The sequence below is a fragment of the Balaenoptera ricei genome, chromosome 6 (genome assembly GCF_028023285.1).
Source record: "Balaenoptera ricei isolate mBalRic1 chromosome 6, mBalRic1.hap2, whole genome shotgun sequence".
NCBI lineage: Eukaryota > Metazoa > Chordata > Mammalia > Artiodactyla > Balaenopteridae > Balaenoptera > Balaenoptera ricei.
In genome coordinates, this window is record NC_082644.1 from 43,642,327 (window position 1) to 43,658,942 (window position 16,616).

The window sequence follows — 16,616 nt, forward strand, 5'->3', positions numbered from 1 at the left end:
TGATATTAACTTGAATGCTAATACTCCCAAATAAAAATTTTTATTTGAAAACATAAGTATTTATTTAAAAATTTTAAATTTGTGGTGTCTTAAGGCTGCTCACATTATTTTTATTTCTGCATTTTGTTGCTACTCTCACTTAAATAGGATCTTATGTATCAAATACTACATTTAGGGCTTCCCTGGTGGCGCAGTGGTTGGGAGTCTGCCTGCCAATGCAGGGGACATGGGTTCGAGCCCTGGTCTGGGAAGATCCCACATGCCGCGGAGCAGCTGGGCCCGTGAGCCACAACTACTGAGCCTGCGCGTCTGGAGCCTGTGCTCCGCAACAAGAGAGGCCGCGATAGTGAGAGGCCCGCGCACCGCGATGAAGAGTGGCCTCCGCTTGCCACAACTAGAGAAAGCCCTAGCGCAGAAACGAAGACCCAACACAGCCAAAAATAAATAAATAAATAAATTAATTAATTAAAAAAAAAAATACTACATTTAAGTATAAGTAATTTAAAAGTGATAAGCAAATCAGCACACTAGATTGGGCAATCCTGACATTTTGTAGTATAACATAATCACTTGAATTCATAGAACTTTAAAAAAATTAATAAATGATTGCAATATTGCTTCATGAGTATAATTCAATACAAATTTATTTTATACTCCTGCAATGGACTGAAACATCCAGAATAATGTTTGACCACATATCTGGGCACTGGGGGTCAGGTAAGTTGACACATAAAACTAGCCATCACAATATGTCTGCTTTCCATTAATCATCACAACTGACGCTTCGGATTGTATATGATTGCATAATATGGTAATTGGTGATATGGGGGACTGCAAAATGAAACAATCGCTGTAGGTTGGTGTATCTGGTGAGGGAGTCATTGATATGCACAATTTTTAAGTTCAAAATTACCAAATGGAAGAATAAGAATTCACCCCTCATCCGTGTGACAGCCAAGTTCGTTCTCTAACCACAGGATACTTTGTCTCTCACATCACATCACTTCAGGCAATTCACTGCTGCACTTAATAAAGTGAAACTTGCCCACCTTTGTAAATATCAAAGGAAGATGCAGCTTACTAGACTGCACAGTATCTCTTCCGACCCTTCTACTTCAATGAGGCAGAATTCTGGGGACATATGGAGAGAGAAGTAGAGCCACTAGAAAACTCACAAAGCTTGGTGAGACCTCTCTGATCAAGCCAGGGTCTGGATTCAGCTGGGTGCCTGTGACGTGGGAAATGTATAGTATAAAAATACCACACAATTCTGTCTCCCAAGTGGCACAGGAGTCCAATAATTTAAGTTTTTCTAGCATCTCTCCCTCCCTACTAAAAAAGGTTTTGACTTAGATTGGGAGATCCTGAGAGCCAGAAACTAAACGGGGTGCTCAGGAAATGTACAAAAGTTCCTGAAACAATGACTAGGAAGGAACCCTCCCACCCATGACAAGTAGAAAAGATGGATAATTTTTAAGGCATATTGAATCATGGAAAATGTTAGGTGAGAAGAAGTTGATGAAAGAAAGGAAAAATTGCCGTCATTTTATTGTTTAAAATGATGATGGTTTGTAGTGTTTTCATTGACTCTATTGAAAAGTACATATTTTTAGTATGCATGTTAACGTACTTTTTTAATGGGCCCATGTTGTATAGTCAACATATTCATGCTTTCATTTTTAAAGCCAAAAACTCACAAAGGAATTTGTGTTTAAGGTACTAATATCAGCAGAATAGATAGCTGACAATTCTGGAAGATATTTACTCTATTTGTCATTGTGAAGATCTGATCATAATTATGTTACAATACATATTCTGTAAGGGAATTTCCACTCTATTATTATGTCTGAAAGGACAGTACTTAATATTCAGTACAAAAGAGTATTATAAAAGTTTTATTGTCAGGGTACTATTGAAAATCTAGTGAATAATTTCTCAGAATGTATGGACACTTGGAACCTAGGTATAAGAATTTTAGTTGATAACTGAACAATTTCTATTTTCATAATTTCTAAACAGAACACATCTCCAGAAGGCATATTCCAATTGGATAGCAAAAGTTCCTTGTTAAGAGAGACCATAAGGAAACACTATATTTTAAACAGTTTTGCATAAGACCACATGCAACTTCTGAAATTGCTGTATGTTATAGAAACAATTCCAAAATGAGAATAAGAGAGTTACATGTTAAAACATAGAGAGTCTTTAGTAATTATTGATAAAAGAGGGATATATGATGGAAATTAGGCCAGGCATAGTTTTACTAGCCATCTATTTATACGCCCATTTCAATGAAATTTATCTTAAGAGTAACAGGTGCTTTTGTGAATTATATTTATTTTCTGTATAGAAGTATTAGCAAGTGGAATGAAATCCGATTTTAAAAAGAAGCAACAACTATTATTTTTCAAAGCATGATTTTTTATAATACAGCCATTAATTCAAAACAGTGGGGTGACATTACATTAGGGCAATAGAAAGTCGCATTCCTCTATTCAGGCTGCAGTATGGCTAATGCACTTTGTTCTGTCATTTGACAAGCTGTTTATTTTATTTTATTGGCCGCATTGTGGCATGTGGGATCTTATTTCCCTGACCAGGGGTCGAACCTGGGCCCTCTGCAGCGGAAGCACAGAGTCCTAAACACTGGACCGCCAGGGAAGTCCCTGTTCTTCCGTTTGAAATGATCCAAAAATGCCATTTATGCAGGAAGAAGAGGAAGTAGAAGAGTGTGTTGAGATACAGCTGTGTCTTCTTTGGCCCAAAGAAAAAGCTTTGTGTGATCCAGAATCCTTATGAATCACCTGCCTACTCATTCCTAAACTTCAAGAAATTCGAACTCATCTTTTACATTACATTTAACATTAACAAAGAAAATCATATTATTTCGCTCACATTTATAACTTTTGATCACATTTATGACTTTTGATCCAACCTGGCCTTTGATGTGTGTGATCTCTATATCTATCCTTTAATTATCCCTTTTTCCTTTTCCCAGATTAAATATTTTCTATACTTTGATGACTAAGTACAAGTCACCTCTCCATCATTCAGTCTCAGAAGTGTAAGTACTTCTCAAAAGCAATGTCATCTCTTGTCTTATGCTTTAAAAAAAATTGTGACTATGGGCTTCAAACCCTGTTTTTCTCTCCTTTCCTATGACAGGCCTTCTAAGCATAGACTGTTTCCCTATACTGCCCTCAGCATGGGCTTGAGTAACAGTTTCCCACTCCACTGGCCCTTGCCTGCCACTCATCAGGCCATCCTGCAGTCCCATGCAAAATCCTCATCCAAAGAATCACTCACAGGTGCTCTCAGACCAGCCCAGTCAGGTACCATATGGCATCTGTCAGACATTGCTTTTGTTATCTGTGCTGGGAAATGTCTGCCCACCAGGCATCTCTGCCTCTCATGGGCACCAGTACCACAGCCACTTATGCACTGTTGCTTTGGCAACGTGTCAGCACAATTGCCGGGCACTTGTGATGCTTTCACTTAATACCACGTCTGCCAAGCCTTGCTGACATCACCTGCCCAGCACAATAGTGGACCACCTGGCCCTGTGGCTTCTGCCATCTCTTTCCAAGAGCTGCTGGGAAAGAATGCTCAGAATTTAAACCTATAAAGTGGTCTGTGATAACATGGGGGACAATGAACCCCACTTCATCTCTTCATATTATACTCTGACAAAGGGGTCTTAAAGGACCATCCTGTTCCTTACTGAAGATTTACTGAAGTGTGTTTATTTCCTACTCAAAGCCCTGTTTTTGCCTAAGACCTAAAGAGGAGTCCTTGGGAGTTTGGAGATGCTCAGATTTGAATGACAAATCTGACAATGATGATTTTTTGTATGAAGTGTAATGAAAAAAGAATAAATACATTCATTAATGGTTGCTTTGGGCCAGGTTGCCTCATAGACCCTGAAACAAGCATTTGTGAGCAAATAATGTATTAAATGTTTGTGGGAGAAAACAATAAGAGAATGCAGAAAGCAGAACCTAGACAGGGGGTGGGGTGGGGGGAGGCCAAACAAAGGCGTGATTTAGGTAAAATCTCAGCTCCAGTCTGATCCCTAGGGGAGCTCTAATGTGCAAATTAGGCTTCATCAGCCTTTCTTCTCAGAGGAGCTGGGCTTTCATACTTTCCATCAGTCATTGACTGAGGCTGCCCCAGCATAGGCATGAGAGAGTCAACTCCCAGGCACTTTTAGCTGCCTGAGTAGGTAAAGTGGCTCCAGCAGGCCAGGGCAGCCATTTGAGGGCAGTCATAGATGCTGGTCATTAGAAGCAAAAAATCCCAAGGCACATAAAATTCAGGGCAGGTGTGCACAGAAAGGGTTAACGGTATCCCTGGGCACCATGGAGGCAGAATACTGACTGGTCCACTGTGCTCATCATTTCGTAGGTGGCTGTATTGGTTTCCTAATATGAGAACAAAACAATCTTGTAACAGAGCCAAAAAAGGCAAAAGCTGTTAGAATCTCACATGCATTAGAGTTTAAAAAAGACATTTTTTTTTTCATTTTTTTGCAAACTAAACTTGGCTTAAAGGATTCTCTAAGATTTATTTCATAAAGTCATCTATTTTTGAAACTGAAGGAACCTTAGTGACTATGGACAACCTCATACTGGCTTGAGATTTCTTCTCCTGCAAATATCTAGACAATATCTAGGTAAGTTAAAATGTTAACTTTGAGATGTTAAATAAATCACTAATAGGACAGTTATAGCAGATGCCTTTGTTAGTATCTTTTATATAATTTTTGTAATAGTTATTTAACTTGCAGAATATTTCAAACATATAGAAAGAACAGGGAATAACATAGCAGATACCCATGCTCTCATTATTAGTTTATATAGACAATAGTATTTGATTAAAATTGGTTGAGCTGTGTTTTCTGTATCAAAAAAGAAAATGCTACAAATTCACCTAAGTGTCAGACTCCATTTTCACCAATCCTCCCAGTAATTACTTCCCCTCTAGAAAGAATCAATCTCTGAAGAAGTCATGTATTATTCCTTAGCTTTTTTGTGTGTAATTTTGCTATATTGTATGTAGAGACAGACACACATGAGTATTAACACACTGCATGTATCCATTTGCTGCTAACTTGTTTCACTCAACATTTTTTTTAGATTTATTCTTCTGATACTTTTACATCGAATTTATTCGTTTGGGCAGTATATAGTATGGCTGAGTGTTTCATAACATTTCCTGAGTAAGGTACACAGTTATGTTGTATTCCTATTTTATTGTTAATCAAAACAGTGCCATTTGAATTTTATGCCTGCTATGTACCATAACAAAGTTTTCCCATAGCAGATGTGGCTTTGCTAGGCTGTACTGTATGCATATTTCCACCTTTCTAGGTTTATTTTTTATAAGTGTGTTTTTTAAAAACCTCACTCACAAAAATTATGAATTCTCTCAAAAACATCGTAACATTTATTTTAAAACAATTTATTACTAATGAACCTGAAGCATCATCCTTAAGATAATGGACAACTATGATTTGGTGATAATCCCCATCTCCAGAGGGTTAGTGAATAGTTATTTCTCCCATTTTGCAGATGAGAAGGCTGAGGCTCATAGAAATTAGATCATTTGTCTAAGACCAGAGAGCTTGGTTCCAGGTTCAGTGAATTCACACCTGGTACTTACAGCTTAATACAGTCTGATGGCATTTAATTTGGGGGAATTATGTTACAACAAACCTTGTTGATATCCATTCAAAGTATGCATAGGGTATTCAGTTTTCCCTCCAACCTCTCATATTACATCAGCAACCTTGACCCTGGTATGGGATTCAACTAGAACTCTTTGATTTTGTCATCTTTCTTGTTTTCTGTTCTACACAGGGAAAGTCATTTTGCTGAGACAGGATTTAAAAACAGCCACATTACAGCCTACCTAGAGAAAATACAGTGTGGCATCCAGACTCCAGATTCAATTCTGAGCTCTGCCATTATTATTAATATGATCATACACAAATTACTTAATTTTAATTTCCTCATCTATAAAATAGGGATTATAATAGCACCAGCTTAACAAAGTTGTTGTGATGATTAGATGAATCACAGAGTGCCAGGGAAGAGTGCCTGTCATTCAGGAGGCGTTATATGCTTGTTTCATATTACTATTATTCCAATTTGGGAATATGGTGATTAGGTGGTGCATATTCAGCCATAGGTTCCCCAGACAGTGATGCTCGTCTGGACTCTCCAGTTAGTACACCAGGATCATGTTTACAAAAGGGCAGTCAAACCTTCCCCGAAAGCTTCTTCTTCATGAACTTTTCTTTAAAATTTGATTGAAGTATATAGTTGATTTACAGTGTGTGTTAATTTCTGCTATACAGCAAAGTGATTCAGTTCTACATATATGTACATATTCTTTTTCATGTTCTTTTCCATTACGTTTTATCACAGGATATCGAATATAGTTCCCTGTGCTATACAGTAGGGCCTTGTTGTTTATCCACCCTATATATACTAGTTTGCATCTGCTAATCCCAGACTCCCACTCCTTCCCTTCCTGCCCCCTTGGCAACCACAAGTCTGTTCTCTAGGTCTGTGAGTCTCGTTCTGTTTGTAGATAAGTTCATCTGTGTCGTATTTTAGATTCCACATATAAGTGATATCATATGGTGTTTGTCTTTTTCTGTCTGGCTTATTTCACTTAGTATGATAATCTCTAGGTCCATCCATGTTACTGCAAATGGCATTATTTCATTTTTTTTATGGCTGAGTAATATGCCATTTTGTATATATGTGTGCGTGTATATGAATATCTGAAACATCTTCTTTATCCAATCATCTGTCAATGGACATTTACGTTGTTTCCATGTCTTGCCTATTGGAAATAGTGCTGCTATGAACATAGGGGTGTATGTATCTTTTCGAATTATAGTTTTGTCTTGGTATATGCCCAGGAGTGGGATTGCTGGATACTATGGCAACTCTATTTTTAGTTTTTTGAGGAACCTCCATACTGTTCTTCATAGTGGCTGCACCAATTTACAGTCCCACCAACGGTGTAAGAGGGTTCCCTTTTCTCCACACCCTCTTTCATGGACTTTTTTAAAGCAAACAAGTGGTAGGATTGAGTATGACATTTATGACACAAGAGTATGAACAATATAGAGTTTTTCAAAGTCACCCCAAGTTCAAGTAATATCTAGTAAACACACATAGGACTCAGGAACGACTGCAGTGTGGTTCTGCTACAAGGGAACCAGTGAAACGCTTAACATGATAGGGCTGTTATAATGTCTGCCTATTACGTGACTATCTCTGTGAGGCATGGATTAAAGCGACTGATGAATTTCCAGGGTGCAGATGGAATCTCATTTTCATGTATTGTTTAATAATAAAGATAATGAAAAAACACACATCCAATCATGTATCCCTGCAAACTTTCCTTTCTTCACATACAAGCCTCTGTGCCCACTTCCTCATTTCTTGTTCACCACCCGATCCCCTGCAACTTGGCTTCTTTCTTTTCTTTTTTTTTTTGTAGAAAGGCTTTTTTTTTTTTTTTAATACTTATTTATTTATTTGTGCCGGGTCTTATTTGCGGCAGGCGGCTCCTTAGTTGCAGCTCTTTCTTTAGGGCTCTTTTTTGTTAAAACATGAAACAAAACAAACAACTCTGAGAGCATTAACATCTCAACTGCACTGACTGATCATTTGAGTAACTGATTTTAGCTGTAATGAAGAGACAGCCATCACACAGTTAAAACAATGAGCCATTTCTGTCCTCATTTACTTGCGCTTTTGGTGGCATTAAACACAGCTGGGCATTGTCATTGGTAGGGTTCTCTGGCCGCCCATTTTATCTTATCTGAGATTTCATCTTCATCTGCCTAACAAAGTATTCTGTTCACTCCCATTTTTATTATCCCTTCACTTATCATAATAACTTCAGTGACTTCATCTACCTCCATAATTTAAATGCCATTTATATGCTGATAACTTTGAAATAGATGTTTTCAGTCTCAGTTTCTCTGATGGAACACAGACCAGTGTGAGCTTGTCTGGGGATACAAGTTGAGCTTTACGTATGTTGAGAAGTCCTTAAAATTTTAACTGAAGAAATAATCATTGGGTGGGGCTAATGGCGGACTCCAGGAGGGCTCATGCCGGGGTGGTGGTGGGGGGGGTGTGCTTCCCAGCGCTTCTGCTGCCAGTGTCCTTGTCCCCGTGGTGGGCCACGGCCACCCCCCGCCTCTGCAGGAGACCCTCCAACACTAGCAGATGCTGATAGGAAAAAAAAAATTAATGGTGACAAAGTGGATACATGGAAACTGATTAGGAGTCCGGCGGCCAGGCAAGGGTTACCTGTGTCTTCCGCTTGGCGTCTCACGAAGCTGCAATCGAGGTGCCCTCCCGACGTGGCTCCACGGTTAGAAGAGTCGACTCCCAGACTCACGGAGATGGCGGCCCCAGCTTCTTGCTGGCTACTGACCGGAGGCACCTTCGGCGCCTAGTGAGCCCTCAGCTCCTGCAGGCCGCCAGCCTTTCCCGAAGGCAGCCCACAGTTCCTGGCCACACGGTCTTTCCCCGCACGGCCACCGCTTCTTTAAGCCCCCCAAGATTTTCTAGAGCAGTCTGCTAGCAAGATGGAGTCTGAGGTGACGTATTAGCACTGAGCAGCGTCCATCTCTGCTACAGCCCACGGTTAATAAGCAAGCCAAGCGGCCACCAAGCACTCCCTCAGGTGTGGCTGGCCTGGCGCCTCACGGAGAACGTGCCTGCGCGGAGGCTGGGCTCTCAGTACAGACGCCACGCCCCGCGCGCCTGGAAGTTTCCTTCCCCGGAAGCGCTGCGTCCACTTCCTGGACCTGAACCTTGAGGAGCAGCAGGTCCGCCAGGGTCCGTGGGTGCTGCTCTTCTCGGGCGTCGCCTGCTGGTGGCCCTTCAGCCTCGGCCACCACAGCACCACAGACTCGGCCATCACAGCTTTGGTCACCACAGCCTCGGCCGGCCCCGGGGAAGGCTTTTAGTTCGGTTCCGAGGTGGAGCCGAGACGCTCCTGAGATGACGGACCGGGACTGCTGGGGAGTGTCCCCGCCGACAGGCCGAGCCGCAGACAGGGACACGGTGTGAGCCGAGGACACCCGGCTCCTCTCAGGGCTCAGCGCCCGCCTGCCTCCCGCTCCCAACGCGCCGCAAGCTGAGACCCGCGCTCCTGGCCAGGACTTCCGGCCGCTCCCACGGCCGCAGCGCCTGGGCCGAAGGTGCTCACACGAAGGTAGGAAACCAAAATCCGTTTTCATTTCTTAAAGAGTTGAGAACTGCGTTCCAAAACTTGGCAGACGTTAAAAGGGTGAATAAACTTACAGGTGTAAACGCAAACCGTTTTCCAGTTCAAGGCAAGTAACTGCCTACCGGGTTCTGGCGGGAAAACCTCTGGTGGGAAAGGAAACTGGGTCCTAAGGCTCAGATTTAAGGGCGGGCATGGGATTCCACAAGGGAGTGAACACCAGGAACCTGAGAAGTCCCTTTAGAGACACAGCATATAGCATAGCGTTTCCCCAGCTTTACTGAGGTATACTTGTCAAATAAAAATTGCATGTATTTAAGGTGTCCAATGTGACGCTTTGATACAGGTATACATTGTGAAAGTGTTACCATAATCAAGCTAATTAATGTAACATGTCCATCACGTCACAGAGTTATATTTGTGTGTGTGTGGGGGGGTACGAACACTGAAGATCAACTTGCTTAGCAAATTTCAAGTGCAATACAGAATTATTAACTATAGTCAGTATGTTTCTTGATCTGTTCTTTTTTATCCTTAAAATTAAGGCTACTGCATTAGTTACATTGACTTCCCACAGTATTGAAGAAACAAATTAATGAATGACATTTGGTGTAAACAATCAGATTTCTTGACCTCTCTCTTTTTAAAATTAAAACCAATGATCCCGATTTAGGGAATAAAAATATGACCTTCTAGATAAATTAAGTGACACACTGTTTTCCTCATATAATATGCCAACATTAATTTGTGTAAATAGTAATAAATGGAGTAACTGGAAATAATGATTGACTTAGATGCCGTTATAAAAGAAACACTATTCCTCTTGTCTTTCACACAGATGAATAAATGTAAATATATAATTTGTAATCAGTAGAGTCAGTAGAGTCAAATAAGGAAAAGCTGAAGCTTTATATAGATTCACTGAATAATAAAGAATTAGGTAATGTAAAAAAAAAAAAGAAATAATTATTTCTGGTTTGTCTTTGTGTGTTTCCCAGTGCTACACGTACTATATACTTCTGATGTTAAGGATTTAGAAAGTACCTGATACATATTAAATGAATGAATGTCCTAAATTCTTATAAAAAGCAAAAGCATCTCCTCTATTTTCCTCTTTGAATTACTAAGTATAAATGTATTAATGCTAAGTATAAGTTTTAAGGAAAAACATCTCATAAATTGAAAACTTTCATCATTGTTCATAAAATTCAGCAGGAGAGCTCTGAGTGGCCCTGAAGAACACACCATGTGTTCCCAACAAGTTCTCAGAACTGCAATTCATTATCCAGCTGTTTTGTGGTTTATGTAAATTACTTTGCCTGGAAGAACTTTCAGCTATAATCAATCACTCACTCAAACGATCAGTTAGTGCAGTTGATCAACAACGTAAAGTCAATATTCCCCAACATTCTCTCTTTCCATTACTGATCTGTGATCTAGAAGTGATTTCATGTTTGTTGTGCCTTGTTCTTGCTATTTTAAGATATAGCCTTAACTGACATTACAAAGACTATATAAGATCTAAGTTTCTAGGGAATAGAGAAATTATATTGATAATTAAATAAATTATATGTTTTAAGATGGTTTGGCTCTAGTAAGTTATGAACTCATGGGGTTCCAGTGATAATTACATCAATTTGGTGACAATGATATGTTAAGTGATTTCTCAGGTTTTTTTCCCCCACTAATTCCTAACAATAAGCCCGTGAAATAGGTATTATTATTCCTGTTTTGGAAGTGAGGAAACCACACAAGGAGTCTGAGAAAGAATGGATAGAGCCAAGGCAGAGTGTGCAGGTAGTGATGCAGTGGGGAAAGAGTGTGTAGGTAGTGATGCTAGTGGGGAAGGAGAGGAGAACCAGAATAAACTGGTTTCTGGGACATCAGAGGATTAAAGAGCTTTTTGAGAGAAGAACTGGTCCGTAAAGTCAAGTATGGAGAGAAATTATGTAAGGTGATATGGGGAAGTGGTAATTAGATTTGGGAATTAGAGAGTATTGGTGAACTTGGTAAAATCCACTTTAGTGCAAAGGCAGAGAAGGGGACCAGAGTGCTCAAGGTGGAGGAATGAGTGGGAGGTGAGGAGCTGACCAGGAAATGTACATCATCTGGGGAAACTCCATGCAAAGGGAAGACATGAGACAAAATAATTGCTCAAGGAAGAGGGTTTGTGTTGTGGTTGTCACTGTTATTTTGCTTTTTCTTTTTCTTTTTGGTTCGTTTGGGAGGTGATATTGGCTAGGAAACTTATGAGATGATCACAAGCAGAAACCAGGAGAGGGAGCTAACTGAAGACCCAATAAGTAGGTGTGATGATGGAGAAGGATGGTAAGGTGGAGGGAAGGTACTGAAGCCTAGATGCAGTGCTCAGTTTCAGTCAGGAGTAACAAGCAAATGATAGAATGTCAGGGGAAGACTGAGATAAATATTTTAACAAGTAGGTCGAGGGTAAATTGCAAAGTTAACTTCTCTTAGGCACAAAACAGAAGGCCTACTCCCCTGGGACCCCATGTCCTCAAGGCTTAGAGTCTGATGAATGTGATCAGACCTTCAGCAAATGAGGATGTTAGGGGCTCTGCAACAGGATATTTCAGATAATCAAGGAAAGTTTCAAGCTAGTTAGGTGCACACATGGCAAGCAAGTGGTGCACACATGGCAAGCAAGTTGTGCCGGAGAGGGTTAACCAGTAGTTCTGGATTGCTGAAAACCTGCCGTTTGCAAAGAAAGGCTTTTTCTCTAGGACTGGCCCCTGGCTGTGCCCTGAGTGATAAGTTCTGAGCCCTTGGAATATGCTGCCTGAGAAGAGTGTTTTCATGTGACCAGATGAGTTTATCCTAAACAGTGTGATTTATGGTGTGCATGGGATTTTGCTCTCAGGGACTGAGGTTTGAGTATCTGAGGCCAGTCATGTGGGCGCTGCCTGCACCCCCAATAAAAATCCTAGACACGGAGGTCCACGTGAGCTTCCCTTGTTTGGTAACTCTTCAACCACGTTGTTCACACATCCCTACTGGGAAGAGTAAATGTGTCCTCATACTATTCCACTGGGAAAGGCCACCTGGAAGTTTGCTCCTGGCTTCTCCTGGACTTCACCCCATGGGCCTTTTTGCTTTGCTGATTTTAATCTCTGTCCTTTCACTGTAATAAAAAATGTGATCATGAGTACAATAGCTATCCTGAGTCCTGTGAGTTCTTCTAGCAAATCATCAAATCTGAAGGTGGCTTTGGGGATCCTGACCCCAGTGTTATAACACCCCAGTCAGTGTTATTTACTACTTTTTAGAATGTGTCTGTCCTTATAGTTTAGTCAGTCATTTATTTACTGTTTATTTATGCATGGGGTGCCCATTGTGGTCCCGGCACTGCACTGGGCACAAAACATATAGTGGTGAGCCTCTGTCTACAGGGTAGCCTCACGGAGCTTGGAAGAACTATAGAGCAAACTAACAATCTCAGGTATGACAAGTGCTAAATAGTAAGTACAAACAAATTCACCAAGAGACAGGCTGGCTGGGGGAGTGGGGGGCAATGTATATAGATGGTGTGGTCTCCATAGAAAGAGAGGCTTTCTGGAAGGGTCATAAAAAGATCCAGATAAAAGAAAAGCAAATGTAAAGGCCTTGATGGTGGGAATAAGTTTAGTATATTCTTTTGAACAGAGAAAAAACAGACAGACTGGAGAATAAATCAATGAGAGGCAAGTTGGTAAGGATTGAAATCAGAGCTTGGAGAATATGATGTATCACCTAAAAATATTTTTTTTTCTCAATATTCTGTGTTCACATGGATAATCTCTCTGACTTTGACATCTGGACATATTTTACTTTAACTTTGTCTTTATCCTCATATATATTTTACTTGATGTTTTGATTTGATATAGTAATTATTAATCATTGCTACCATGTTAACCCATTGTATTTGTATTTGAACTAAAAACACATGGAGAGTATAATGTTTTCGGACATATGTCTTAATCTTTATATTTTCTACCGTAGCAAAGATGATTTGAATTTGTAATATAGTTTTCCCTAGAATTATAATAATAATTCTCAAAATCTCTAGGGTACATACTTCCTATCCAATTGAAAACAATTAAGGGATATATAAATAGGATATAAGAAATCATCTAGAAGCTTTTCACATTGAATTACCATCTTGTTTAAATACTTCTTGATATAGACACTCATTAATGACATTCCTCTTTCCTTGAGCACCTGTTCCTGGTAAAAACAAGGGCTATATTGATTTGCTGCAATTTATCTTCTCCCAGGATTTTTGTCTTGACAGTGTGAGAAGATTAATTGGAATTAATGGCATTTGCACAGCTAATTAAAGTCACTCTTCCTAAAGTCAAATCAATTCCTTTAATCAGAGGAGTGACAAAGCTTTGCTTGCTTGTTATAGTCTGCATGTAAATGTTGCCTGGATGAATCAGAATCTTTGCAAGCATTAGGCATAGAATACAGTAACAACTTGGATTGCCAGGAATTTCTCTGGCATTTATAGATATCACTATGCCACTTACATATACACTATGAATGTTTTGAATTAAATGCAATTCAACAGAATTAATTTACGTGTTTTATATATAGTTTATTATGGAGCTTCTTACAGTGGTTGGCATCCACAGGCATAAATCCCCAGGGTAATTCCTAGCCAAGTTCACATAATGCAGGAGGAACCAGAGAGTTAGTAATTATTGGGTTAATTCAGGCATCAAACTGATGTTTTCTTTGCTTTATCTGATTTTATAAAATTCTACCAACTCCTTTCTCCACATGGACTATGTATTTATAGGAAACGTGTTCATCAAGGACTGAATAATTCAGACAAAAAGAGGACATATTTCTGAGGGAAAGTTTAGAGAGATGCACCAACATTTTTGTCTTGTTCAGTGTCAATGCAACAGTGAGATAGCAGCAAACATGGGAGTAGAGTGAGGGGACAGGCAAGCTGCATGTTCTCTTCCTCTGTTTTGTAATATGAATAATCTTTGGTCTGTGATGGTGTAAACATCAAACATTCATCACTTGTCCATGGCTCTGTTTTTGTATTGGATACTTCTTAGACACAGCTTATGTTCTTAGCCTGGCCACTGAGGCCAGTCATAGCTCTAAGGTTCCCCATAGGCTTCCACATCTTTACACTAAGCACCTTACCTCAAATATGTAGAGAGCCTAATGTTTTCCTTCCAGAAGTTTCTATGACTCTGACAAAGAGCTGATGCACTCACGTATGTGCGACTCCAAAATTCGGGGAACTGCTGCCTCATGGATCAGCTCTTAAACAACAGGTGAGAAGAAGTGACACATAAATCTGTAACACATTCTCTAGGCTCTTAAGAGGCCCTGTTAAATAACAAAAATTTAGCCAAGTACATTTTAAAGATCTAATTGGCTTTATTGAATGATTCATGGATCAGGCAGCATCCCCTCTAGCAACTAGAAGAGAGCTCCAGAGGGCTACAGAAAGGGAGAGGTTTTTAAAGGCAAGATAAGGAAGTCATAAACAAACCAGAAAAAAATTATTTCCAATGAGGTCATCTCCCTCATCTTCTTTTGGGGGATGGTGAGAGCCCATGTGACAGATAACCTCGTTGGTGCTGACCAGAAAATGCCACATTGACCAGTTAGGGTTACATTCCTGGGTAAGTTGTAATTAGGTTAGGTATTAAGTCTTGCTTTTAGCACTACTGACTCCATTTTGGGCCTGTCATTTCTTTGTTTTAACGGTCCTGAATGGATCAAACACTCTAGTTGCTCACAGACATGGCCCACTAGATAATTCCTTTTTGTATTGACTATCTTGCTTCCTTATCTTCCTTACATCCCTCATTCTTGCTCCCTGGGACCACTTTCTAATTAATTTACCTCTACACAAGACCTTATTTCGTATTCTGTGCTCATGAAATACAGGCTATGACAGTTGTGATATATGCACATGATGCTCTAATATTGCAATAAAGAAAAATCTCTGAGAAATAGTGTGAAGTCAAGAAAAATATAAGAACTGACTGAAGAAAATAACCCAAGATTTTAAAACCACGTAGTAACACTAAATATTTTGGGGGGATGGGGGTGAGGTGCAGGCATCCCCAACACATCAACATGTGAAAATCAGTACATTGCCCTTTGAGAATTTATTATTCTTAATGCATTAATTTCACATCTATTCAAATGGTCTATTGATGATGAGGACATCACTTGTGCATATTTTGGATTGATTAACAATGATGAGAGATGAATAATGAACTTGGAATCCAGTGATCTTGAGTTCCTGAAGCATCACTAAGGTGGATAATATCCTCTTTACATATGTCCTAGGACATTTTAGAGGTTGAACTGAATGTTTTTTCATTGCAAAGTAACCTACCTATAACCTAGTAAACATACGTGCATGCATAGTTAAATGTCTAGCAAGTAGAAGATGTAACTATAAATGCTTATTTAACCAAATATTTAAGGCTAAATATGATCTAACATCCATTATAACTATGTCTTCCCATATTATTACCTCAATTGTTTCAGCCCAGATCATTACACTTCAGTAAGTTCACACAGTTTCATGACCCCCTTGTTGTGAATTTATCTCTTCTAGCTATTTGGAATGAGCAACCAGAAATTTCGAGACTTCTTTTTCTCTCCTGTAAGTAATGAAAAGTCTGTTGGTTATTAAATCAAAGCCTAACTTTCTAAATCAGAATGGTTGGAAAGAGTGGTTGCTCTTTGTCACCAAAGGGATAAAGCTAGGAAAGAAAATCTGAAAAGGCACCAAGACCAGAATTCCATAGAAATTATCAAAGGCACATCATTCCTCCTTCTGAGTTCGTTCCCTGATTCCTTCTTTGGTATTTCAGATATTTTTTTGTAGGTTTGAGCTGTTGAAGGTATATATCAAAGCCAATTTAGAAAAAATAAATAGAAAGCAAAAGCAAACAAACCCCACAAAGACCTTCTGAAATGCTATACTGAGGAAAACTATCAATGAAAGAGAGCAATGGAGATATATTTTGGATTAATAGTATGGATAGTGGGGTGCCTGGTAAGGCAGACTTTTAAATTGTGTCTAACTACTTCCATGTCTATAGCTATTTAAATATTTGTCAAGGCTTTTCAGAGCTGACTTCTATGGAGAGTAGAAATTTCCTAATATTGGGAGGAAATATGAGAGTGTCTTCCCTTAGTGATACAAGTAAATGTCAAGAGAGACAGTCATTACACAGAGAATTGGCGCCTCCTGTTTTTTCTCCTGGATGTCATTAAAGGCTTCTCACTTAATCCTCAGCTTATTTATGTCATTTAATCAATAGAGTATGCTGTTAATATGTTCCATTTATTTATAGAGCTTTTTA